The 27217-nt window shown below is 44.3% G+C and overlaps 1 protein-coding gene across 1 annotated transcript in view; it reads right to left on the reverse strand.

Annotated features, from left to right (window-relative positions):
• Window positions 1–16297, reverse strand: part of LOC143378840 (uncharacterized) — a 208156-nt gene extending 191859 nt beyond the window's left edge. The window contains exon 1 of the mRNA XM_076830865.1: window positions 16200–16297. The gene's annotated coding sequence lies outside the window, so the exon portion shown is untranslated. The remainder of the gene's footprint in view (window positions 1–16199) is intronic.
• Between the last annotated feature and the right edge of the window lie 10920 nt (window positions 16298–27217).

Below are 27217 nucleotides of genomic sequence, written 5' to 3' on the forward strand. Positions count from 1 at the left end.
ACGTGACGCGTTTATTGGCCACGAGATGAGACAACGCGGCAAGGGAAGTACACCAGATACCCTACACTTGTGGCCGCCGCTGCTGGGATGACTCATTGATCGTAGGAGTCAAGAATAAAGCGCTGCGCTTCTTAAGGGGTCATGCTCAGCCAGGAGGCCGAAAAGAGGGTGGTCTTTGGATATTTTTTTACTCAAAAGCTATAACACATTTCTCAATAAATCTTTTTTCCTTTTAAGGGTTGCATCTAGTGCCGTGCATCGTAATTTTTTTATTTAAAAATAATTATCAATAACTAAGTTATTATCCATCATTCGAAGGCTCTTTAAATAGAAAGGCTTTTGCGGTGACCACTGCTGCTCGAAAGTCGATCAGCTAAAATAAAAAATTCAAAAGAATTTACTTATTATATTATATTATATTATCTAGTATTTGAACGAAGGATTTTTTTATCCGATGCTTAGTTTTCTTTTAATTGACGAAAATCAGGCACGATTTATGATAAAATTTGAAACTTTTACCTTAAACATCAGCCATTTTGTTCCCAAATCAATATTTCGAAAAATCCTTCGTTCAAATACTAGATAATATAATATAATAAGTAAATTCTTTTGAATTTTTTATTTTAGATGATCGACTTTCGAGCAGCAGTGGTCACCGCAGAAGCCCTTTTTTTAGAGAACCTTCGAGTGATGGGCAATAACTTAGTTATTGATAAATATTTTTAAATAAAAAAATTACGAGACAATAACTTAGTTATTGATAAATATTTTTAAATAAAAAAATTACGAGACAATAACTTAGTTATTGATAAATATTTTTCAATAAAAAAATTACGAGACAATAACTTAGTTATTGATAAATATTTTTAAATACAAAAATTACGAGACAATAACTTAGTTATTGATAAATATTTTTAAATAAAAAAATTACGATGCACGGTACTAGATGCAATCCTTAAAAGGAAAAAAGATTTTTGGAGAAATGTGCTATAGCTTTTGAGTAAAAAATTTCCAAAGACCACCCTTTTTTCGGCCTCCTGACTGAGCACGACCCCTTAAGGGGTTACGCCACCCTGAGGCGCTCGAAACAGCACTAAACTAGACGATTTTTTTTTACTGATACTATGAGGTTGAAAATTATTTATTTTCTTCTTATGGGTAGAGCATGTATTAGTGCATATATTGTATAAATACTGTTCAAAAATATTAAAAAATGACCGAGTTATTTGTTCTCCCGCGAAGCTCGTCCGCCGTTACACGCGTGACTAACCTAACAAATTATAACGAACATATTCCTCTGAAATCAAAAACCCGATGATTTTCGTGTTCCTTAATAAAATACCTACGACGTAGCATAGGGATTTGAGAAAAAAAAATTTATTGCACAAATGAGAGCAAAGTGAAAAAAATTATACGTATTTCACATGAAAAAACGAATTTAAACCATTAATTATATACGAATGGGGTGTAGGATGGAAAAACTGATATGCTACATCGTAGACAATACCATTAAGAATATGCGTGCCAAGTTTGAACTCAATCGGACAAATAGTTTCGGAGATATTTGATAGGTCATCTTTGAAAATGTAGTTTCGTGAAAAACGCAAAAGAAGAAAAGTAGAATGTTCGCTACCTGCTACGGAATATCGACATCCGCGCCTCGTTAACAGCCTATAACTCGGCTATTTTGGTCAATTTTTGCGTCTACGATGACTTAAATTATTCTTAAAACTTCGCGTAATAAGAAAATGCTAAGAAAAAAAAATCGTGTTTTCAATACTTTCAGGGTGGCGTAACCCCTTAAGGTGAATTCCATGCCCGTGGAACGAGCTTCAACGTTTCCGCGAACACCGTGCACGTACACTCACGCTTCTGATAACGATTGCCTACGAAAGCCCTTGCCACGTATCGTTACCTGTCAATTAGCCGGGTGATTCGTAATTTCGACGCGCCCCGCGTTTTAAGATCCTGCACGTCGAGCCGCGCGACTCGTCGCAGGTCAACGACCAATTACACCTCACCTGGCTTGCGGCCACTTTTCATTTGGCCCGTTTTGTTTGCGGGTAAACAAAGAAGGACGCAGCGGAAATCGTGGCGAACGACAGACAGCGGCGCGCAGACGTGCAGTCGCTCTCGTTTATCCGGGGACGCGTTTAATTCGTTTAATTATTCCATTATTAATTACTTCATTAATCGCGATCGCGCTCTACTTATTCCGGGGAAACACGTGCCGCCGGGAGGGCGCGGCGGCGTAGGGCGAGATTGTCATAATGCTCTTTTAATAATTAACGCGGTAAATAGTAATGCCGAGTGAATTATTTCGCTCGTGTCCAGAAATCATTAAATCCTCGGCCATACAGGCGCTCCCCGGCGAACAATGAATCGACGCTCCGCGATTTTCCAGCGCGCAATCTGTCGTTGCAATTATGTACGTCGCTCAAAATAATTAGGGGATCGCCTACTTAAACGACTTTATCGTCCCTGCAACGTATGTAGGATTTGCTAAAGAGGATTCGGGGATTGAGGATTACGAGCCCGACGAGGAAAAGTGGTAATTATTTTATAAAAACGTTTTCGCCGCGCTTAGCCTCGTGTGCGCTTCAATTAGGCTCATCAGTTTTCTGTGGGACTTTATAAAGACCGAGTGCTCCAATCGTAAATTATTCGACCATCGCGAAAATAAATGTCCCCCGTGCATTGTCGCGCGCGAATCGCAGCGCGCGTTCCCTGAAACGTATCGGAGTCCAGGGAATCTTAGCTAGCACGGTGGCTCCTCAAAACTACCTTGCGCAACCACATCGAACAGACAAAGGAAGATCGATGGAGACCAGCAATCGCGACTGATAAGCAAAGAATGGGCGAAATATTTATGAAAAACCAACGCCGCCGGAGGGACGGGAAGCACTTCGAGTACGTTTTACAAAGCGCAGGCTGACTGGACGCGAAACAATCCAGGGGCCTGTCGTATATTTCCGGGCGTCGCCCCGCTGAAATTCTAATTTCGCGCGGAAGGATATTTTATGCTCGGAGCCTTTTTTTGCGCCGTTCGAACGTAGAGCGGAGGCATTGCGATCGGGAGCGTGCTTCATTGTTGTCCACCCCCGTTCCATTATTATTATCGTTTCTCTTCGGGTTTCGGGCCATAAACAACTCGGCGTCGTTGCACAATGGCCTGGAACAATGCTCGCGACTGATTGATCCTTAACTTTTAAAGTGGCGCCTCGGCCGCGCCGCGGTATCGACCGTTCCCCAGCCTCGATCCTATCGATGCACGGGCACTTATCCCGCGAAAGCATTTCAATTTGCATATCGTAGAAACCCGCGCGTCAATGAACACGGGCATCGAGGCACGGGCCCATTGTCGCGTTTCATCCGTAGGCGCCGCACAATCAACATTCATTCTGTAAACGTCTCTATTATTTGCTGGCCACGCGCTGCGACCCTCAGGTACAAATTTTATATTGACACGCGGCGAATTTATCGTAGGACGGGGACCACGGCCGACGACACGGCTATTTGCTATCGCGATTTCCGCCGTCTCGAGGCTCCCTTCTCCCGAGACTTGCCCGACAAGCTACCGCACCTTATCGCGACATTTTCTCCCGATTTAGATTTCAACTGGAAATCCGATGACAGAATGGGAAAGGCAACAGCGTTGCACCTCTGTAAAGTAGGGGAGACCGGGGATAAAAGTTCCGGGGGTAAGTTCTTTCGACGGCTCTATCTTCAAAATAAAAAGAGCGTTGTACTTTAAATTATTCTTTCCGGGTGAGTTGATCGCGCCACTCTGTCGCCCAGTTTAATAGCGTCCGCGACAGCGAATCGTGTGGTTGTAAGCAAGGACCTATTAGTCGCGTACCAGATAAGTAAACAAATTTCTATCATTATTTTGTGGGCTATTTCAATTGTTTAACGTCGATATTATAGATTTATTCGTTCTTATTGATCAAATGACATTTAAGAGCATGGTGTAATAGTGTTTATCGTTTGAATATTTGTATAAGCAGAATAGTCCCTGAAATTGCTACATTTGTCGGTAGGGGCTAGTTGTTACCGTAACAACTTGCCCCACCGCAAATGTATAAGGTGAATGTTCCAATTTCTGCTCATTTAAGAGGAGACTCGTCATAAAGAAGGTGTAAAAAAATTGTTCGTGATCAAAATTTACAGAGTAATTGATTAATTCTATAATAATAAATTCAATTACCTTTAATTTTGAATTGGTTATAAATTCTATAATAACCAATTCAAAAACTATTTAAGAAAGATATTTCAAGATGTTTAACTATTAGTAATTTGTAATTACATATGTAATGCTCTAAATGTCCTTATTTCTGCTCATGAAAAATAGCGATGTATGTGTCGCCCTAAGTTCGTGCAACACTCGCGTAAATGTTAAAAAAATTTAGAATTATTTTGTTGCAACTATAGTACAAACGTAACGCGTATAATAATAAGAAAAATACGAAATGTGCAGAAATTGGGACATTCGCCTTAAATTGTTTCTGCTGTGCTTTAAGATGCGAACATGTGAATGAAAGGCGGAAAGGGACACGACTTCAATCGAAGTTAAAGATAAATAAAAACTGTCGGTAGAGAATTCAATATCTGCCACATGATTCTATCGAGATTTATTAAAATAATACAATGTGTACAAGAGACCACAGTAGGCTACAAGATTGCTTAGTAGATTATAGTTTTTATACCAAAGATAATGTTTATGGTTATTATATCGTTTTGGTTTTCTTTTAAAGATAATACATTTTTGTTGGTCCGAACCTTCATAAATAACCATTATTAATAAAATTCTGTTTTATTTCATTAGAAAATGAAATATTTCATTAAAAGGCAACTCTTATATCTTAGCAACAACTTACCCCAATGCGATAACAACTTGCCCCAAATAGGGGTAAGAAGTTCCGCTTCGATCAGCCACAAATAAATTACTTTCTATGAAAAACCTATTGCAATATATTAAATACAAGCTTAAAATCATAAAATATAATAAATTCAACAAGAAATTAGTCAATAGTGAAGAGAATAACTACATTATTCTTTTCCAGTCATTTTTGCTGTTTTATCGAAATCGGAACTTTCAGCCCCGGTCTCCCCTACAGAAAGAACTGGCCTCGACAATAACTAATCGAAGGTTGAAGCTAACCAAGCAACCGTACTGCAGAGGAATCCCTAACAAATATATCTAATTCCACAGCACCGTTGCCATTGCACGCAGGCCCGAACAATTCGTTAATGCCCGCTATCTAATCGGTAAAATACACTCGGAACGGGCAAACAAAGCGGCCAGTGCACACAACGGGCCCCCTGGAACTCTCGTTACCGCGTTTTTCCCGATCCGCCGGGTCGTCCTCCGAGCCCCGGACTTGTCAAAACTTTTATCTGGACTTGCATCAACCAGCAGGAAAACACTAAAGTGGGGCTGGCTGCGGTGCCCGAAGGATCCGACGGTACAGTCTCTGGTCGCAGACAATAGGCGAATCCCTGGAAAGGATCCTGGGGGGTGCATCAACGTGGAAGGGGAAAAAAACAATAACACGACCAGGCTCACCGTGGTTTCGGATAATTGCACCGGATGGCTCGAAAAGGTGCCGACCGTCTAAGGACCGGCACGCTTGTCAGGAGGCATTAGGATATCTATCGCGGGGCCGACGATATCCTGCGATCCGCAGGACTCGTTAGGAGGACTTAGGATTGTTTCTTCGTAATCCAATAAGGATGAAATTCCCGGGGAGACATGGGACAGTGAGATTGCCCCTCGGTCGGCTGAAAGTTTTCGGAAACTCTCACAGTGGGCATAGGTCTCTGGTCAAACTTGGCTATTACCATTTTCTTTGTCCATCTTCCTATGCAGCTGGTAACAGTGCCCTGTGGAGTCTGTCACCGAGCGTCCCTCTCGCTTTGACCAGTACTCAAGAGCTCGCAGGAGGAAGTGATCGTGTCGGGGAACCAATGAATCCTGATCCAGTGGACGAGTCGATGAAATTCTTACATCCATAAAGGGGTTTACGGCGGCTCACCGATCAGACACAGCAGACTGTCTGCACCTACTCCGTTCTACACGGGCGCGCGACGGGCCCCTGGATCGCGCCAAACACGTGCGCGTCGTTCGACGGAGAGGATCAACGTTTGCGACTCGCTCGCTGCACACCTTTTTCCCCGCAAACTCCCGACGATCATTACGAAGCCGCGGAGGGCGCGCGAGCCTCGTAAACCCGACTCGTAAAAATCGCCAAAATACACGCACCTTACATGGTAGCGTCGCGTAGGCGGGTGTCATATCCCTGTAAAATCATTGCCACTAAAAATCAGAGGTTTCCGCTGCGAATTTACAACGGTCATATTCGAGGTGTGTGCGGCCGCGTCGGTGAGGATCCGCCACGGGACGTTGAATGTCTTTTAGAACGTGCACGCCGCTGACCAGCCGCCCTCCTCTTCACCGTGGAACGAGTTTCGATACGTGGAAGATCATATTTTTTCCTTATTTGCATCCTGGCGGCCAATAAACGCTAGCAAGCTTCTTATAACTGGCGGCAATGCTACCACGCCGCTTAACCCACCCTCGTCAGATTTATCCTAACGCGTCTCATTTACCCACGCGTGGGTGGAAAGGTGCCGTTTGCTGCCTACGAGATCGATGGAAGCTATGGCAGTGGAAATTAGGGGCAGAGGGTGAAGCGCGAAGACTTTGGACGCTTTAAATGCGATTACCAAGGATCTAGGACCGTAGGAGGGGACATTGTGTCTAGAATCGTCGAGGCACCGAAATTATACAGCATCGAAAGCAAAGAGTACAGGCTGAAGGGTCCGCCGCTGAAAAATTGACACCGTAAGAGCGTGCAGGGTTTCGCCACTTGTTTGCTCTCTCTTCTCAGTTTCAAATTAGGGATGCTTTCCATTTGCCTGACGTGTGCCCCGCCCCGTGGCAGCTCCTACGGTAGCAGCCTGTTCGAATTCCAAACTGACCTGTCCGCCGAACAACCCACCGCCTTGGCGTGGGGTCCCGTCCACATTTAAAAATCCTCCTCCGAGGCCCCTTTACATTCAAGCGCTCCGAACACCCACTACAGTAAAATTCACAGACTCAACTGACGGGACCGTACGCAAATACCACCGGAACAATTATAAAAGAAGACGAGCATGAAACGGGAATTCCGATATCGATCGGAGAACCGACAACATCGAAGGAAGGAGCAGTGCGTTCGTAGGGACCAAAGGGGTGCGCGTCGCGACGCAAAAATTAATCGCACCAGTCCACCTGAGGGGCATTCCACGCGAAGTCGGACACTTCTCGGAGTAACATTTCGGGTTTTGGTGCAACTTGGATATGTTGTAGTCTTTAGGGATATGTAAACATATCTCGAAGGATTTTTCGAAATGTCAAAAATTGTGGATGTTACAGCTCTTTGAAATATAGTGTTTACTATTTTTCTAAAAATTATAACTGTTGAACTAATGAACTGATAAAAATCACCTTTTGGGTGCTTATAGTGCAGATATAAGAGTACTTAATAAAAATTATTTCACTTAATACAAACGAATATTTGACCATTTATTTAGTAATTGTTCTAAACAAATGCGATATTAATATTTACAGTTGAAGGCACCTTTTTAAAAATTTGGAAAAAATAGGAGGATAAAGCCCTGTTTTTCCTCTGTATGGACGTGTTTTGAAAAACGTGAACGTTTTAGAATTGGCCAAATGAAAATTAATTGAATCGCTCGGGCCGCGCGGTACTCGCAGCGGCCAAGCGGCTATACCTGATATTCTTATACAGGATTCTCGAAAATGGTAAGTATTTGAAAAAAACTGAAGGAGGAAAACTCTTACTGTTTTTTATATCCGACATAATACGGTATCTGAATTTTTGGTGTTCGCAATATTTTCCTTGAAACGAGGGTGACTTTTAGTTTTTTAAATGGAATGTTATATATTTGATTACCCAATATGAAAGCGACTGCCAAGACAAATTCAACCATATGGTATACTATGACCTTCAAGGCCACACAAGGTTAGGAATGAAATAAAGAAACCCTATCTACTAGGTAGATAGTTCAATATATTTACTTCAAACCTTGCAGCGGTCCTCATTAATACCCTATATAAAAGTGGCAGGTATAGCCGCTTCGCCGCTGCGAGTACCGCACGGCACGGTCCACGTTTTTCAAATCATGTCCATAAAGAGGAAAAACAGGGCTTTATCCTCCTATTTTTTCCAAATTTTTAAAAAGGTGCCTTCAACTATAAAATTGCATTTGTTTAGAACAATTACTAAATAAATGGTGAAATATTCGTTTTTATTAAGTGAAATAATTTTTATTAGGTACTCTTATATCTGCACTGTAAGCACCCAAAAGGTGATTTTTATCAGTTTATTAGTTGAACAGTTATAATTTTTGGAAAAATAGTAAACACTACATTTCAAAGAGCTGTAACATCCACAATTTTTGACATTTCCAAAAATCCTTCGAGATATGTTTAGATACCCCTAAAGTCTACAACATATCCAAGTTGCACCAAAATCCGAAATGTTACTCCGAAAAGTGTCCGCCTTCGCGTGGAATGACCCCTGACATCGACTGTGAAACAGAGTCGTACCTGCACCCTGGAATTAAGGAAGATCGACGGAAAAGTGAGGGAGTCGAAGAGCAAGCGGCGCGTCGCTCGAACGCTGGGGAAAAAGGGCCGCGGCGGGGAAGAAAGACGGAGTCGCGAGGCACGAAGGAGGGAAGGCCAACCGGGAATATTGAAAAGCGGTCCTACGAACGCGATCAAGAGGGCCAATTACCCTGGGGAGGGGCGGTGCACCCCCCGCGTACGTGCATCCAGCGTATTTTATCTACGTGCCTTACGCGAATACTCGAAGCATACTCGAGCCACCGCGAGTGCTCGCATACGAGCGGCACATTCGAACGTTCGCCCGTGGATTTACCTGCTCGTTGGTACGCTCGCCCGTTCCCTCGGCACCATTGTACGGATCCCAGCCCCGTGCGTCGCAGAGGAGGTCGAGGAGTTAAGGGTGCATCTCGCGACCGCCGTCGTTGGGGACATTTATCCGATCAAGCTCGCCGGGAGATCATTTTTCCGGCGGCGGTGGAAGAATTTCTCATTCACCTTGGGAGAAACGGCGGTTCGGGTCGTTCATGTGAAATCCAATAAATATTCCACCATTGTTGTGTACTTTCCGTCGAGAAATCTGTAATCCTTTTCAAATCCACCAGGAATTACGATGAAAGGAACGAGTTTGCGCGTGGAAGAAGTAATCAGAATCATCTAAGGTGGATGTCCCGGTTACTACTTGAGTTTCTATTACTTTATCTATTTTACTTAATAAAAACGTAACGTATAAAGAATAGAATTATAAATAAACTAAATTTCCACCGCAAAACTTAACTACAATGGTATCGGCGCACTGAATTGATCAGATTAAAACAATTATTTTAATAAATTAAAATAATACAACAAAGCTATTTTGCAATTAATTAATTATATATATTAGTTTCCGACGGTTCGATCTTGGTTTAGATCATCTTCAAGGAAAGTTAAAAACATATTTAAAATACTGCCTATGCTATTGAAAATAGTATATATAATATATATTAGTTTCCGACGTTTCGATCTTGGTTTAGATCATCTTCAAAGAAAGTTAAAAACATCTATAAAATACTGCGTATGCTATTGAAAATAAGTCACCGTGCTGTGGCACAACGTGTGACTCGCGAGTCGGTTGGAATAAGACTAAGGTAAACCGTGAACAACACATCTGCTTTTAGAGGGTGAAAAAGGGTGAATACCGTTGACAGTTATAAACATATGTAAAACCCCCGAAATTCGAAATTAAAGGATATACAGTCTACAGTAACCAAACATTCTTGCTGATATGGTGTGTTATATACATTCTTGAAGGTGTTAACGAGCCCTGAAGCAAGTACAGGAGCATAAAACACTGGCGTCCAGAAGTCCATGTGAGGAGCACGCGACAAAAGGCGCTCCAGTTAATTAATCCACGGCCCCTTTGCTGACTGTTTACGCGTGGCATTGTGATTTCCACGGAAAAAGACAAGTGAATAGGATCTTTCGTTGGCGAAGCCCGCGGAGATTGAATTGGCCAGTGGCGCAATCTTTGCGGGCTGGGACCACTGAAATCTTAATTCAAGCCGCCTGCGCCATTGCATACGGGCCGCCCTTTCAAAAGCGGCTCGTTTTCAAGAGAACCTTACGATTGTTGTTCCGCCATGCACGCCCGCTTACAAACACGTTACACACACAGTTAGGTAATTATATTTACCTTCGCAGTTTTATTATTTACAGGCCGTCAGCGGGTGGCGAATGAGCCACCCCTCGGCCTCTTGCGTCTCTGTCTACATAAACCCTGAGCAGCCCGCATTTCTACGTGCTGATCAATGACGTGGCTTTACATCCCGATGATTATCCGGCAAATATTGCCACGCGCCTGATAGTGGTCTGCGGATGCTTTCGCATTTCTTTCGCCTAACGACTGTGACTGAATACAGGAGTGTAACGTGGAAGTTCTTCGAGAATTGCACACTATGTTTTCCTTGAACGACACGAAAATACGTCGTCCACTTAATTTCAATTTTCTTATTTATCGTACGCCATTTACTGTGTAATTAAATCTGTTAGGAATGCCCCCGTAGCTTTACATTCTACGTTCCCTCCTCTCTTCAACCCCCCCTTTCCAATTTTTAATTCTATCATCATACTTTTCATTAGTCCATCATCTCCGTAGTGCGCCAGGATTAATTCCCGACGTTTCGCAAAATAATTCAGCTTTTGTCTGAGGAACAAGGGATTCTTGGAAGAATTGTAAACGAAGGGAAGAGAATGTACAATAACAAGGGACGCCAGCGCGAAGATTGCACGGCAGAATATGAGAGGCGCGGGCGGAGGCGTGTTTTTCGAAGACTGGAGACTGTCGGGAGAATCAACAGGGCGGATTAATTCGAAAATGAAGCTCGTAAAGGTTAAAGTGCTTAACGAAGTTCGGTATCAATGTAGCCTGTTAGCTAAGTGCGCGGCTGGCACGGCTGTTTTCGAGATCAAAGGGTTAATTAAACGCTTTCTTTACCGGGGCCCTCTGTTGCTCGCGACCTCACCTGCTAAATCTGTTTTTGCGAAGTCCCAGCAGCGTTGTTCAAGCACGCCCTTCACTCTTCTATCGGCTGGCACACGTGCGCAACTTCAGGCCTGGCTCACAAAAGCTGCCACGGATTCTAATTGAATTTCGGTTTTATGTTACGCAGATCGCCTCAAAATTCAATCTTTGCTCTTCAACAGCCCTCCTCCTTCTCTCTTTCTCGCATCAACCTGCTGCTTTTGTGTCCGCTTGTTACGCCCAACCCCCATCCCCGCAACTATCGCCGTATTCGGCTGAAAAGCGGAGCAACTAAATTTAACGTTTAATACTCCCAGGATTGAGCACACTCGTCGTTATAAAAGCGAGTTCTGTAGTCTGCAGGCCTCCCCAGTTCCTCGCGGCACTGTGCAATCCGTCCTTTTCCTATCGACATCGAAAGCCCAACAAACGAAATTGTTATTCTGCAATTGGCACTCAAGGATCTCCCGGGGATTGGCTATATTAAAATATCGCACGATCTCGACGTGCAATCACGTCGAAGGTTAACGCCGCGGTTCCTCGTAACAACGACAGCGGAACGCCGGCTATAGAAAAGTAACGCGACATACGCGTCGCGCTTCTACGTTAAAACTGCGCTACCATGATGACGATAACGATAATAAAGAGGACGGGCGGCGTAAAGCGTGAAACGAAACACCCCCGGTGTTGTTCCACCGAGGGTGTCGCGGGCGGAGCGCAGTTGGAACGAAAAAAAAAAAAAAAACGGAAACAACCATCTTTGAACTGCTGCAGCCCGTGCGCTGCTCGGCGAGCGAGGGTGAAATAATTAAAAGCTGCCGAATCCTGATAGATTGTATCGAGAAATAGGTAGGGGAGACCGAGGCTAGTTGACTAACGAGGTTAGTTGACTAATTCCTTTTAATTGTTGTATTATGTTATAAATTATGTTGCGATTCGCGATATTGAAGCATATGAATGACTAGCTTGCCAGTTAATGTGTCACCGTGACAAAAACTTGCGTGTTCTATCGCTGGGAATAAATAATCTGAAAAGGTCGGCGGGAAGTAAATATTTTTGTTTCGACTATTTATGAATTTTCGTACAATAGGTATTGCTTGATGTTTTTCTCATGAATATTTTGTGGAAACATGGTACATTGACTATAATTTAGGGTATTTTATTTTAGCCGGTGCGTGGAGGTTTTGTACGTGCGACACTTAACACTGTTTGTTGACAGTGTCGGACGGGGTTACTTGACTAAGCATAGGAATACCACTAAAAATTGCACTTTTTATCCTCAAGATGAAGTCGAGGCAAAGAGTTTAGGTGATCAAATCCACTTCCCCCACCATAAATCCCTCCAAGCTCACCCCTACCAGTTTTACACCCTATCCTCCTTTCAAACTCTCAGGTCTTCCAAATAGACCATAACCAACAAGTTGAAAATAATTACAGTATCTAACACCATGATACTTAATAAAAAAAATACCAGTGTGAAAGAGTGAAAAAAAATTAAACAAATATATTGATCGTAGCATATATATATGTGTAGTAATATGATGGGGTTAGTTGACTTGACATTTACTTTTCAGTTTTACTATTCAGTTTTAACTTTTATATATATATACGCCTTTCGCAGGCAAAAAGTTAAAACTGAAAAGTAAATGTCAAGTCAACTAACCCCATCATATTTCTCAACTAACCCCACAGCCGGGGTTTGTTGACTTCTTCGTCTTACTACTCTAAATATAATAAAAACTACAACCTAGACTCAATTAAAACAATTTTAAAAATTGAGCCTGTATACCTAATGAAATTTGTAAACTTCTTGGGTGCAACAAGTCAACAAAATACCAATGGTCTATTTATAAAAATTAGAAATGTTACAAATTAGTCAACTAGCCCCGGTCTCCCCTACTCGCGACAAATAACAGCCGATAGAAGCTGCGAAAACTAGGGAGACGAGAAAGTAACGATTGAAATTAGATGGACATTACATTCTCATAATTTAGTTCCTAAAAATTCGATTCAACAAGCTCACTGCACGGTAATACCACTGTTATCTGATATTTTCAAAGCAAAGGTCGACGCTAATGTGACACTGTGGTATTATTCAAATTAGCCAGCATCGGGAACGTGCGTTAGCGCTAATAATACGCGAAAGTAGCGTGAAACACGAAAGAGGAGCAGCCCTCGGCTAGGGTGGTTCGAGGGCGGCGCGAGGGGAGGCGAGAAAACGTGTCGGGCCATTTCGCGACGGAGGATGACACTGGTACACGCCGGAAACAATGCCTCGACACCGCGTACGTAATACAATATTGCGAATGGTTACGCGTATCATTATCCAGGGGCTGTTATCGCACCCCCGAACACCACTGCGACACACTTCACGCGAGAACAGAAAGAACGATTTCGCGGCGCGTCGCTCCCGCGTGTCCGTCGATACGAGTGCGTCGTTCCGTGCCCGCATTATCCCCCAAAATCTCATCGAGGGTGGCACTGTTCAAAGACAATGAAATACAGAGACTTCCATAAGGGAGAGAAGAATCGACGAGTCGGATTGTTGGGCTACAATTTGAATTTAGATCCTTCGCAGATAGTATCATATACTACACCAGAAACTATATACTTAGGATTAGTTGCAAGAAGCTGGTACTTGTATTTCGATGTAGGGATTGCAATACAATAGGTTTACAGGTAAATCGCGAGAAATAGCCTCAAATTTTTACCGGTAATTCGTTAAATTACGTTTAGTAACATAGCGCATATATGCGTTCATTAATTCCGTCGACATCTACTACGTTATCAGTGAAAAAAACTTCAATTGCTAATAAAGAAGAAAACCACAGTATCTCATGGTGTACGAACTCTGATCCAAAAGAAAACTAAATTACTTATATGAATTCTTAATGACTACCCGCCCAACAAGTGTAGAATCTGAGAGCGCTTTATCCGTGGCTGAATTATTTTATACAAAAGTTAGTCGATCAGGAGACCAAAGTTTATACAAAATATGTTTTAATTAAAGGATATTTAATTATGTATGCACCTAAGTTAAGATTCTTTTCATTTTTTTCGCGGTGAAGATCCATATTAATAAGTATTGCTATCAGTTATACAAATATATCTATTTTGTGTTATATCATTTTATATTTTATGCCCAGAATAGTTAAATTTGCATATATTTTATATAATGCTCGATTACAATTAAACAAGTTTTTTTTTGGTAATGTTTACCATTATATTTTCAATGCTTTAAGAAATACCGGTAAATTATCGATAAATCGGTTTCGATTGAAAATTTTACCGAATTACCGGTGATTGAAAAAGTCGGTAAATTTGCAATCCCTACTTCGATGACCCAAATACTATCAGATAAAAATTGAAGACATCGTAGCATCACATTACAAGCGACACAGTTAAAAGTTTCTTCGTGCTGTTGATCACAGGATTTCCATGGAGGCATGCATACTTTCCCAGAGTCCAGGGCGCAGCTGGTTGCGCAGCCTCCCCGAAGAAGAAAAGGTTGTCACGGTCTTTAAGAGCATTATTCGACGTTTTCGAGGTTTTTAGAGGACTCCGGTGCGGTCAGAGTTCTGCTTGTCAGCGATCGTTTGGCTCAAATTGACCGCGTTCCCTTTCAATGCCGAAAAAGCCCCGATTGTCAAAGTTCACCGGAGTGTGAAAGACATGGGGCGATATTGTATGGGAATTTCATTGGCCTCTACCTACCAATCATCGTTGCCTCCCGGTAATCGAATAAACAGCACGAGCGGTCAGCGGCGGAATCAACGAAACGCTTCATTAATCCGATGGAAACCGACATTCTCAGAAAGCGATCAATCCGAGGGGCTGCCAGTTTTTCGACGGAATCTTCAACGGATGAGCCGCCGCTTCGTAACCACCGGCGTTACCTGTTCCCCGTCGGATCCCCGTCGATCGCGTATCAGCACCGCAGCGATCCAAGATCGGCCACGCGATGGTGACAGAAAACGGCCGCGGCCTCCGGAGCGAGGTGGCGCGAGCTGAAGCGCGGCGCGACGCGGAGCCGCAGCCTGACGATTCCGTTTGTCCCTGGGACGGAAGTGACGTCGCAGGCACCGACGGAAATTCGTACTGGAAATTCCGATGGGTTCGAGAGGTCGAGGAAGGGAGAAGAGGGCAACAATCAGGGTAGACCCGGCATTACGGCCCCATTCATCCCCTGCTGCCGCCCCTTACCACTCTCGAACCGTATTTGGCTGACAATTCTTCATTTGCGTGCAGCAAACTCTACAGAGCGCGCCACGGCATAGCGAAAGGTTTAAACGGCTCGCAAAAGCCGGCTAAATTTCACACCAATTTGCCGGCTCATTCGTCCGACGATCGGAAACAAAATGTTCTGTATCGCGTGATTTTTTTTCTCCCCCTCTCCCCGCGGGTCACCCTTTTCCCTCGCGGATACTTTGCGATTCGCTGACCGAACGCATCGATAGGCGCTCCTACAAATCAACCGGCATTGTCTACCAAGCGAATTTTTCATACGACACCCACCGGCCGGCGCGTTTCTTGTTTTCCGCCCAATCGAACGGCCGAATTAATCGGGACGGGAGTGCTGTTCCGCCGGTGGAGGCTTGTTCGACGCGCTGTTTCTTTTGCACGTTCAAAGACATTGCTACAATAGGGTCAGGCGGACATTTCGCGTGGCACAGTTAGGTGTACATACTGCGTACATACGGCGACGTCACTTGGGCGGTATTGTCAGAAGCTGACTAGCCTACCATCCGGGAATACGAAATTCGGTGGTTCCGCGATATTCCTGCTCCAACTTACCGCCACTCGTCGCGCGCCAATCTCTAAGGGCGCGTGACGCGGTCGTCAAATATTTTCTTTCCCGGCGACTCTGCCCAATTCTATTCATCGAACGTCGCCGAGACGCGCGATTCGCGCGGTACCAGCCACTCGTCCGTGGCTTTCGTCGAACGCTGCGCTGGACAGACGCATCTACACGGTTCCTCCGTCATATTTGATCGTCTTAATCGCCGAGGAATATTTAATGCGATAGACTTTTGAAACAGGAATTTCAAGAACAAAAATCACACTCACCCTCTAATCTTTAGAGATTCGGCTTCGGGATCGAAGAAGACGCCCTCAACTTCTGCTCCACGCGTGGATACTCGACGCCGTCGGGCGTAACGTCATCTCTGGAACATAGAATCGTAGAATGAAAGAAGGCTGCGAAATAAAGTACGCGATCTGGGTACAACTGGCATCGCCCTTCAAGGGTGAAGTTCAGCGTGCTAACTTTCTTCGGAACTGCGAAACGCAGGGAGAGGGGTTAACTTGCTAAAAGTGGAATTACAGAATAACGCGTGCGTAACAAGCCACATCGGGTTCGAATTTGAATTTTGCTTGCTAACTTTCGACGTGCAGCCTTTGCGCTGATCCCCTCAGCATTTAAGGGCGCCCTCGAATTGTAGACGATGCGGCTGTTAAGGGCATCGGCGTGCCCAAGTTCAAACCGACGCACAGTGCGGAATTTTTGCGATTTTGTGGCCGAAACTACAGAAATTAAATTTTTGAATTTTACAAATTTAATACGAATGTTAATTGAAGAACTATATCCAGTTTCGTGGTTGAAAGCTGAAAACTTATTTTTCATATATAAAATTCGGCACTTTTAAGTTGTAACACATGAGAAATTAAATTATCCGAGAAACAGCACTTACAAAAATTACGAACGATAAAGATTTTTTTATTATTTTCGTTTATACACTTTTTTCTTTGTTAGAGTGCAGCAGGGTTATCGCTTCTGACGACAAACAAACATACATAATAGAAACAATCAAACAGAGGATCGAAGCTGAATAAAATCGTTTAAAAAAGAATAAGAAGGTTTGTAATGTATTATATGTGAACCAGTCTCGGTAACAGTTATGTCGTGTGTTAAACAAGACACACTGGATCGTGTTTAAAAAAAATGCATATAATTACAAGATTAGCAACTAAAGTAAAATAGGAATGAAAATCATTGCAGGATATTATGGGATTGATAACTATTTTATGCATTGAAAATTGATTCTTATATGAAAAGGTTATTTCTAAAACTCTACTTAAAAAATTGTATAAATTACGTATTAAAAACCGAAACATAATTATTTTGAGGACAAAAAGATAGCTTACGCACCACCAGGAATTGAATCCATGCCTTGAAATTATTTTCAGATCTTTGAATAACACAATATAAGTGTTTGAAGTAACTCGAAAATCTAGATTAATTCTTTGCGATCATTCTAACATCGCATGAACATAAATATTTGAGAGTCTACACGAGGTTTATATTAAAACATTTAACAGTAAAATTGGTGGAAATTTGATACTCACATTAGTTCTTCAATTGACATTTGCATTTATTTCGTCGAATTGAAAAATTAATTTTTGTGGTTTTGGCCATGAAATCGCGAAATCTCCCCACTGTGCGACGTAACGCGAATTAACTCGTGTCGCCCACAGTGCGCGCTATATTCGCCCCCCTCGTACGAGCACGACTGTTAAACATTCGCGACGAGTCGACTGGTCGCGTTCGACGCGGAGGCTACCTATTTTAAATGACGAGTCGTCCTCCAGCTGGACGGTGTCCCTCGCGCGAAGGCATCTCGCGTCGGTCAGGTGGTCCAATTTGAGGTGGCGCGACGAGAAAAAGGACCCGTCGCTACCACGGTGGACGTAAATGCGGCGGTGGGCCCGGTTGGTGTACGTCAAATTGATCCATATTAATAAGAACCGGTGGTTCTCGCGTTGCCGGATTTTTGCATAAATTTGAATCGGGCCTAGCGCGGCTCGCGGCAAGGGTTGCGAATTTGAATAATCGAGAATAATTCCGAAGTTTTCTGGCCGTGTAAACGCGGCCCGACGTAATCAGCGGCGCGGGGGAGGTAGGGGGCTTCGAAACATTTCGCGATGTAACGCTTCCGCGATGTAGATACGCGCAGCTAATTAAGCGGCCGCCGGCTACTGGACACATCGGGAAAAATACGCTGGGCTCTAAAAAATTTTTTCCTTCCGCTAGCCTCACCCTTCCTCGCCTTCTTCGTTTTGTTCCAGCCCCTTCAGCCCACTTGGTTCGGCGGTGGGCGCTCTGGTTGGACGGGATCCGGCGTGTTTGCGATTTTAATGAATCTTAACCACGCGATATCTCGCTTTTGATTCGGCTGGGAGACCGGAACACGTACGGGCTCTCTCGATACACTTTTGCTCCTGGGTCCCCGCGCGACCTCGATTCACAGAGAAGCTTTATCTGCCATTTACAAGGGACAGAGTAGAGACTCTTCTGCGTGCGCGATACACGGAGGGTAACGTTTGATTGGATACCGAGCAAAGGTGTCTCTTATGGAGGAGAAGATGAATTTCCAGTCGAATCGACGTAATGTGCGCCGTGGTCTAAACAGGCGATGCTGCACGGTTGCGTCAGAGAAGCAATATGCGAGGGAGTAGATACGGAGAGAACGATCCTTAAGGGTTTTTATCTTGGTATGCGGTAATCTGCGACCGTGGCGGCATCGTTCCATCTCCCGGCAGATTAAAGCGAATCTTATTATATCGAATGACGAGATCACGTGATCAATCACAAAAACACACAACGAGACTGTCGTGCCTCTAATACGAATCGGAGGAAGACAGCGATACTCAGGGAACGGGCCACCCGTCGAGAACGTGGAATGTGGAACTGTACCGACAGGGCCGGCGATGCACGTCCCTTCGCCCCTTATCGATCACGCGTCTTCTGTCTTCGTGCCCTTCTCCCTTTTTTGCATATTAGCCAATGGAATTCGAGTGGAGTGGAGTCGAGAAAATTTCAACCTCCTGGTCGCTGCGGCTCGTTAAATACCTTTGACATTATCGCACCTTTTAGTCGCCATGGAGCGATTCTATCGGAGTCCTGGGATCTGTAACGTTTAACGAAGTATCGCCAGATTAATTCGCGCACGGTATTGCCCGTGTTTCTCGCCCCCTTCTGTGTCGATACGTTGAATTTTTCACGCGGTTCATTCAGGCCCTATCGAGATCGACGCCCGGACCGTGTTATTACGGGTTGGGCCTATTTACGACACCGCGTACGCCGTCGCCTCCCTCGGAGCCTGGCCCCGCTCTCCTTTCTCGGTCGAATGAAATTTTTTCTTTCACGAAATCCTGTTACCTCTGGGACTCCCCCGGCTTGTTCCGTGGCCCGCGGCCCCTACCATCCTGTTATGGTCTATCCCATTATAATTCCGAGCATGCACGCTCGTCGCCCCGTACGTCCTCCAGAGAGATGGAAGAGTGTAAAACGTCGGACACCTGGGCAGAGAGTTTAGCCGGGTATTGTCAGGAGACAAATATGAGTTAATACGTCATCCAGGGACCTATTCAGGGCCCAGCGCCGACGAGAATGGTGATCACGAATTGGCCGGCGTATAAATGTGTTTTAATTGTTCCCTCTCCCCCCATTCGCTCCGTCTCCCTCTGCCCTTCGACGGGCAACCCGTTCCCCCTCTGTTCCGCTCGTTCCTCTGCTCTCCGTGGCCCGTACCCCCGTTCGAGGAACGCTGTTCACAGACGGGCCGAGAGACGCGAAGCACAATAAGAGACGGCGTTAAAGAATTTTCTATTATCTTATTGTTGCAGGATGGCCTTTTGTCCGCCGATACGCGGTTCCCTCTAAAGAGCCCCGAGCGTTGATTTCGTCATTGGATGCCTGTGATTCGGTTGATATAACGGGGGGTGTGCATATTACGTTCGAGACTTGGAGATTCGGTACGGTGATGGCTGGCTACAGCTGCGAGCACGGATTCACTTTCTTCGAACGTTGATTCTTTCGTCCATTGTGCTTGAATCGCGAGCGATCGATGTCCGAGCACTTTGATTGGAGTCATCGTTCGTGTTTATCAAGGGGGGATATACCTCGAGGCATCGACCGTCTCGGGAGAAAGAAAGAGCAATCTCCGGAACCCCTGGGGAATAGGAAAGAAGAACGGGGCGAGAAGGAACGTTTTACAGCAGTTGCTCTTCGAAATTCCTGCAGTAACAATTTTCAGCAGGATTATTTCGCAATTCCACCGCGCGATGGGGTGTATCGAAACGTATCGAGGCAGCGGCCACAGAAAGATCTCAAAACCCGCGGACATGTTCCTCGAGCTCTTCGCATACACACGACCTCGCACGCGTAGGGTAAACGCTTCAATAAATGAATATTAAAGTGTAATTAATGAACACTGTTATTAAACTGTGTTTGCAGCGCGATTAAGGGGGAGCCCTTCTTAGGACGCTAGGTATAAGGCGATTTTTGGGAATTTTTTCCTAAGAAACTGTTGAGCGGATCTTTTCCAAACTTTCAGGGTGTTTTAGGCCACATTCAAGCAATAAGAATTATTTTTTTCATTACAAAGTGTTCGGTAGAAATGGAGATACAGGTATGAATACGTTCGTAGGGACTCGCGCGCCGGATTTGCAAATTTGCGATTATGTCGGAGCCCTCAAATAGGGTTTATACAAAAAAAATAGTTTTGAAAAAAACGGTTTTCGAATTTCACTATTCCCAAAACCCTGGTTGAACCGGTTTTCGAATTTTCACAAAATATATAATTAAAATAGTAAATGAATACTTGCACCTATTTTAAAAAATTTCAGTTTCACTTAATATTATGGAATTACAGAAATATAAGAAAAAAATGTACTCTATCTATGAAGAATCAAGTAAAAAAAATTATAATAACTAAAATTCGTACAAAGTATAAATCTTTTAAAAGGTGGTACCCAATTATAAATCTTCATTCCATTTAGTATTTTTTTCTGAAAATATGAACTCATGAAGAGTAGTTTTACAGTAAACTGTTACCTATTACAATATGCTTGTGTCCGAGGCGATTCCAAGTCAAAGTGTTAACGTTATTAATCAAATAATTAATTCATCTTTGCATATTAATTCTACTACATAAAACCGCTTTTTTTTAATTTAAATCCAGTTTTCGAATTTTACAAATTTATAAATAAAAACCGACTTTTAAACCCGGTTTTTTAAAACCGACAAACCCTAGCACCAATTCTTCCCTGAAATAAAAAACCAAGGATTCTCTTAATTCCGCCCTTAATTCCACGTGCTGCAAAAATTGTTTGGATACGAAGCAAGAAATTAAAAGGAGTCTCTAATTAATGAGTTGCTTATTTTAAAAACTTATTTTACTAGTTTTAATAAAAAATGTTCAATCACTGGTACGTGTTCATTTACTAGTACCTAACATCCACCCTATTCAGAGATACAAGCCCATGGCGCAGAGGGACGTAAGGTATACCTGGAGCACGTTGTCAGTGGTGTATCTCCTCATTGACATGATGGACGGCCGACGTGAAATTAACAATCTTATCCGGTCGTTAATCCCGCCGTGCGTGGTGTAATGCGCGTCCACGCGGACCCTATTAATTAAATTAGGTTTATCTAGGTTCTTTCAGGCGGGCCCGTGTACCCCGATGGCCCACGATCGTTTTCCCCTCGGTTTCGTTCCGGGATCGAGGCCTGGTCCCACCTCACCCTCTCTGGGCTCGATAAGCCGCCTAGAGCCGAAACCGAAAAGTCATCAATTTTTCACGCAGATAAGTACAAACTGGGTCGTATCCTGTTATGTCCAAGATTCTTTGATCCGCTCGAACAAAATCGGCCGACCTAGAATCGAGCGGCGCAACGCGTATGCCTCATGAATGAGAATGTAGTTTGCGAACAAGGGAGATATAAATTGTCCAGGCATATCGCGCGCCCTTCTCTCTCTCTCTCTACCTGCGGCGAGAATGATCGATTAGCTCCGCGGACACCGCCTTCCTTTAATATCCTCGATATGATAGCCCACCGCGACATGTTATGTAAATTTAATTATGCGATTGTCGTGTCGCCGTTCCGAGAGGATCATACGTCTCGTCGCGTAGGAAGCTTCGGATCGTTCGCATTGAAATCTTCGATGCTTGCACCGCTATCCTAGCCAAGGACGAGACCCAGTCGAGGCGAGCTAGCCGGGAAGAAGCGATGGAAAATTGCGCACAGAGGGGGTACCACTTGCCGCGTCAGATCACGAAGCTCGATCCGACAGGATTAACGGGGAGAGGCGGGGAAAAAACTACGGACAATAATGCACCGTAAGAGGTGGTAATGGGAAGGAAACTCGTGTCCTCGAGAAAATAATCTCGGGGAGATTAGGCGAGTCGTTTAGTGGAACAGCGCGCTCCATTCAGATGCAAATGTCTGTCAACAGGTACCCGGCTCTGTTCTGTGCTTACGCGAGATACGCTCTTTTGAAGCCCCCCACCCCCAGGTCATCCCACTCGGTCCCTCTTCTTTCTTTCCCTCCTCTTTCACGTGTCGGAAATTTTAAAAACGATTAACCCTTCTGACGCTAAGAGGCTTTCTACTCGGGAAGAATACTGATTCGTCAGAGCTGAAACCTGACGGCTCCGAAGCGCTCGTAAAAGTATTTGATATTATTCAGACGTAGTGATCTGGAGGATAGAGACTTAGACAGTGATTTCACAGAAATAACGTTCCATCGTCTTGATCTTCGTGTCTGAATCATCGGCGGTTAAGTCGACCTCAGATCCAAGCCAAAATACACCCGACCGAAGTCCAGTTTGCACTCGATTCGGATGCAACTAGAACTTATTTAATCTGCATTCGACTCGGTTCGAACGTACAGGGCATCTCGAATCCTGTTCGGCAGCCAATTCCAGTCCTCCGTAGCCTCTGCCAAGTTTCGTCCACTATGATCGTTTTCGGGATACGATACAAATTATACTGGACAATAGTCGATGCCTCGACAACTTATTCTCCATTTCTTTGGGATACTCATTATGCTGTTCATAATTAAATTAGCACTTGGTTTACGACTCCCTTTTCTCTCCTCTGTACACACTCAGCAATCATCACGGATGTACCAAGCCAGGTAAATACAAACATCTTCTCGAAACTAAATAATCTTGATGTACATATGGGCCCGGGAGTTGATGGTATACAGCCCTTATTTTTTAAATCGTGCAGCTTTATATTACCGCGTGCTTTATGGATAATTTTTAACACCTCTTTATCCACTGGAATTTTTCCAAAAGCATGGAAAACAAGTGCAATAACTCCCATATTTAAGTCTGGCGTTTCGGCCGATGTTCGTAGCTATAGACTGATTTGTATTATTGATGTCATCCCTAAATTATTTGAAGATTTAGTTGTGGACAAGCTTAAGCCTTACATTACTAATTTGATCTGTGAAGAACAACATGGTTTCATGCCTTCGCTATCAACAGTTACAAATCTTTCGTATTATTCGCATTATGCATCATCCTCTCTGGAGCACAGCTTTCAAGTCGATACCATATTTACGGACTTTAAGAAAGCGTTCGATACGGTGTCTCGTAGCATTCTGGTATCAAAGTTATCTGCCATGGGTTTCTGCAATGCTATGCTTTCATGGTTTGAAAGCTACTTGCGGGGCCGAAGTCGTTCCTCAGGGCTCACATCTTGGTCCTTTACTTTTTAACCTTTTTATAAATGATCTATCGTGTATTTTCGAACATAGTCATTTTTTACTATACGCGGATGATTTAAAGATCTTTAAAAGAATATCCTGTAACGAGGACTGTCACGGTTTACAGATGGACCTTGTAAATTTTGAGAGATGGTGCGCGAATAACTACACGACCCTAAACCTCTCAAAATGTTATTTAATGAGATCATCTCGAAGAATCTGCCCCGTGTCTTTTGACTATAAGCTTTGCGATGCGATCTTCACTCACGTCTCTGAAATTTTCGATCTAGGTGTTTATTTGACACCGCTGCTAAACTATTCAAAACATTGTCTGCGCATTGCTAGTGAATCTACTAAGACACTTGGTTTTTTGAAACGCTGTTCGGCAGACTTCAGGGACCCGCGTACTCTTAAATTACTATTTCGCACACTTGTTAGACCTCGCCTGGAGTACGCATCGGTTATTTGGTCGCCACGCTATGTAAGATATGAATTAATGTTAGAGAGGGTGCAGCATAAATTTCTGCGTTTCGTTGCGTACAAATCTGGACGTAAGATGTCGTATAACGATCACGAGTACACGCCCGTCTTGAAGTTGCTTAACTTGAAATCACTTGAAAGTAGGAGGGTCCGCATTGACTTTCTGTTCGTGTTCGAGTTGATTAATGGAATGAAAAAATGACCTCAACTCCTTCGGTTAATTAATTTTTAGGCCCCTACAAAATCTTTGCGGTTGAGACAATCCTTTTATCCATTGGTTTATAAGTTGAATCACGGTTTCTCAGATCCGAGAAATCGTATTTGTAATGCTGCAAATGCTTTTGGCGATTCTCTTGATTCTTTCACGGAATCAACCTATTCCTTTAAGAAGGCTCTTGATCAACTTATGTAAACTTATGTAACCTTGTTGTGTGTGAGTTTATAGTGTGTGAACCATTTATCTACTTTAAGTATTGTATGCTTTTTTTGTATGCGCTGTGTATTGCTATTTCTTTTTTCTTTTTGTCTTTTTCTCTGTTTTTGCTCTTCTATACTAATGGGACTTTATCCCGTATATATAATAATAATAATAATAATAATAATAATAATAATAATAATAATAATAATAATAATAATAATAATAATAAGTAGAAGTAGAAATAGTACCAATAATACTGTCAAGTACAGGAGTCATACCACACAACATTCACCAATACACCCGCGCATTACAACTCCCTGCAAACATATACATACAGTTACAAAAATCAATAATTATCGATACATGTACAATCGCCCGGAAATTCTTAAATGCACCATAACTCAACAGACATAAAGAAAGCACGCTTGACCGAGGTTCGCGTGCTGTCTATGATCAACCAGACACAAGTCTGAGAAAAAAGAGGAATAATAATAATAATAATAATAGTAATAATAATAATAATATCGCCATTAAAGTCTCCGCAGAACAGGACCTCGCAACGTGCTGAGCCTAAAACGGCGAAGAAGTACGCCTCGAGCACCGAAGTCCATCGCCCACGGCTACTCATATCCATCGAACCCAGGGCTGGTTGTGTTCCACTTTTCGCGATATGCTAAATGGTCACCTCGATTTGGCGTCCCATTTTCGAGGCAGCCTACGTGCCTCGCGATGCTCTCGATCACAGACCTCGCACGACTAAGGACACGCAAAGACTCGCCGGCGCTCGTCCTCCCAGCCAGGATACGTTTCAGCGCTCGCCTGGTTTCCTCTGCACTCCTCCCCTTCACTCCTTTCCGCGATTATTCGCCGGAATTTCCGAGAAAACAGATGAAAATCTCACGCGGCGGATGCAAACCAGTTGCGTCGCTGGTTGTCGCGCTTCTCCTTCCCGTTCTGGACGCCGGGCCCCGTCGTTCCGTTCGGTCGCCTCCGAAGATCGTATCGTGGTAACGTGGCCGCTGGAAACGGGCTAAAGGGGCGGCTAATGCGTCCCGACGACTTCTAACGAATCTGCCGTACGATTTAAAGGAGCCTGTTGATGCTGCAGCTGAGCGAGCCGAGTGTTTGCAAAGCAGAAGAGGAACGGCCGCCTCCAGTCATTCGAATAAGATTAACAGGAAAGCGTATTTTGCACCTGCGCGCCCTCGCCCCGACTTAACTCGTTCCACCAGCCACGTCGCCGGCCTACAATTACGCGCTGAATCTCGGCTTATTGTGCTGGATAATAAACACTGTTGCGTCGAATACGCCCCTCCATTCTCCCCCGAGTTGGGATAGATTGTCTACGTAAAAATGAGTTTAATCCTCTATTCTTCTGTTAGATGATACGAGGAATCGCTGCGCTGTCGGTTGGAGAGGAAGCCTTGTTTATAAATCCCGTGAATTGGTGTACGGCTGTCGCGGCGGCGCAAGATCATCGGCCCTTGGCCTTGGTGAACCGTGGAAGCATAATTTTTACGGTGACCTCGCTCAACCGAGAGGAACTCAGGTATTTACGATGGCACTCGGCCGGTGACATGGGTTTCTGAGACCAATGAATTTTAATTCCTCCTCGGCCGGGGCCTCATTCTTTGGATCCCCGGGCCCCGTGGCAGCCCCGCTGCGACACCAGGACGATGATTTAATATTTTAAGAAAATGAGGGGTCCACCCTTAATTTAAGCTCGCCGTAGATGGGACCGTGTTCGTGGCAGCGGGAGACCCAGAAAGCCATTACCCAGATATTCGATTCGACAGTTGAGAAGATGCTTTCGTATATACCGTTCTGCCTCCCCATCCTCCGGCTCTATGCTCCTACAGCCTCGTCTTCTTCCCTTTTCAATAATCCCTCTTCACGGAGCTTACGATGCACCGGACACGCGATCAAGATTCGTTGATTTCGAATATAACAACGCGGATGGACGGCAATTTAGGGAAGTTGAGAGAGTCGCCGATGAAAATGGCGGCACCAGGGGGGGAGGCATCTCCAGAAGCTTCAAGTGCAATGGAAGCGCCGTGGACATCGGTATTACCTCGATGTTACCACATGCATGCAAGACTCGCCGAAATAACAATCTAGACATTCGACCTACTGCCGAAGAACTGAGGAACTCTTTCCCTCGACTTTCCCATTACCCACGCTTTGGACAAACACTCGAGAAGGTACCGTGTGTAAGAACTACCAGGACCGCTCCAATTGCAAACGATCTTAATGCAAAGTATAAACAGTTCGCTCGTTTAATTGCACGTAGCGCGCGCGAGTACCGAAAAATACAAAGATTGTCCGACGAAAGTCTCCTCGGCCGAGTGGAAGCACGCATTCCACACACGTGAAGGGCCCCGAACACGGGCCTTAGGACTCGTCGTCGTGGAGAGGGTGGACGAAGGCAAGCAGGCAGGGGGAGGGGACCGCGACAAAGGACATTCTAGGGGGCGATTCCTCCTCCCCCCTCTGCCGCGGCTTTTTTCTCCCTTTTTCTCCTTACCTGAGAGACCGCGGGACCACAGCGTCTCGACGTTGCCGGTTCGACAACTCCGGAGCCTTATGCCCTGCACCTACCACGGCCCCGGGAGAGGGCCTGTCTCGGGCCCACGCAGCGGTACGTCATGCTTCGCCATTTTTTTCTCCGATTGATCGAACTTCACGGAAAA

The sequence above is a fragment of the Andrena cerasifolii genome, chromosome 2 (assembly GCF_050908995.1).
Source record: "Andrena cerasifolii isolate SP2316 chromosome 2, iyAndCera1_principal, whole genome shotgun sequence".
Classification (NCBI taxonomy): Eukaryota; Metazoa; Arthropoda; class Insecta; order Hymenoptera; family Andrenidae; genus Andrena; species Andrena cerasifolii.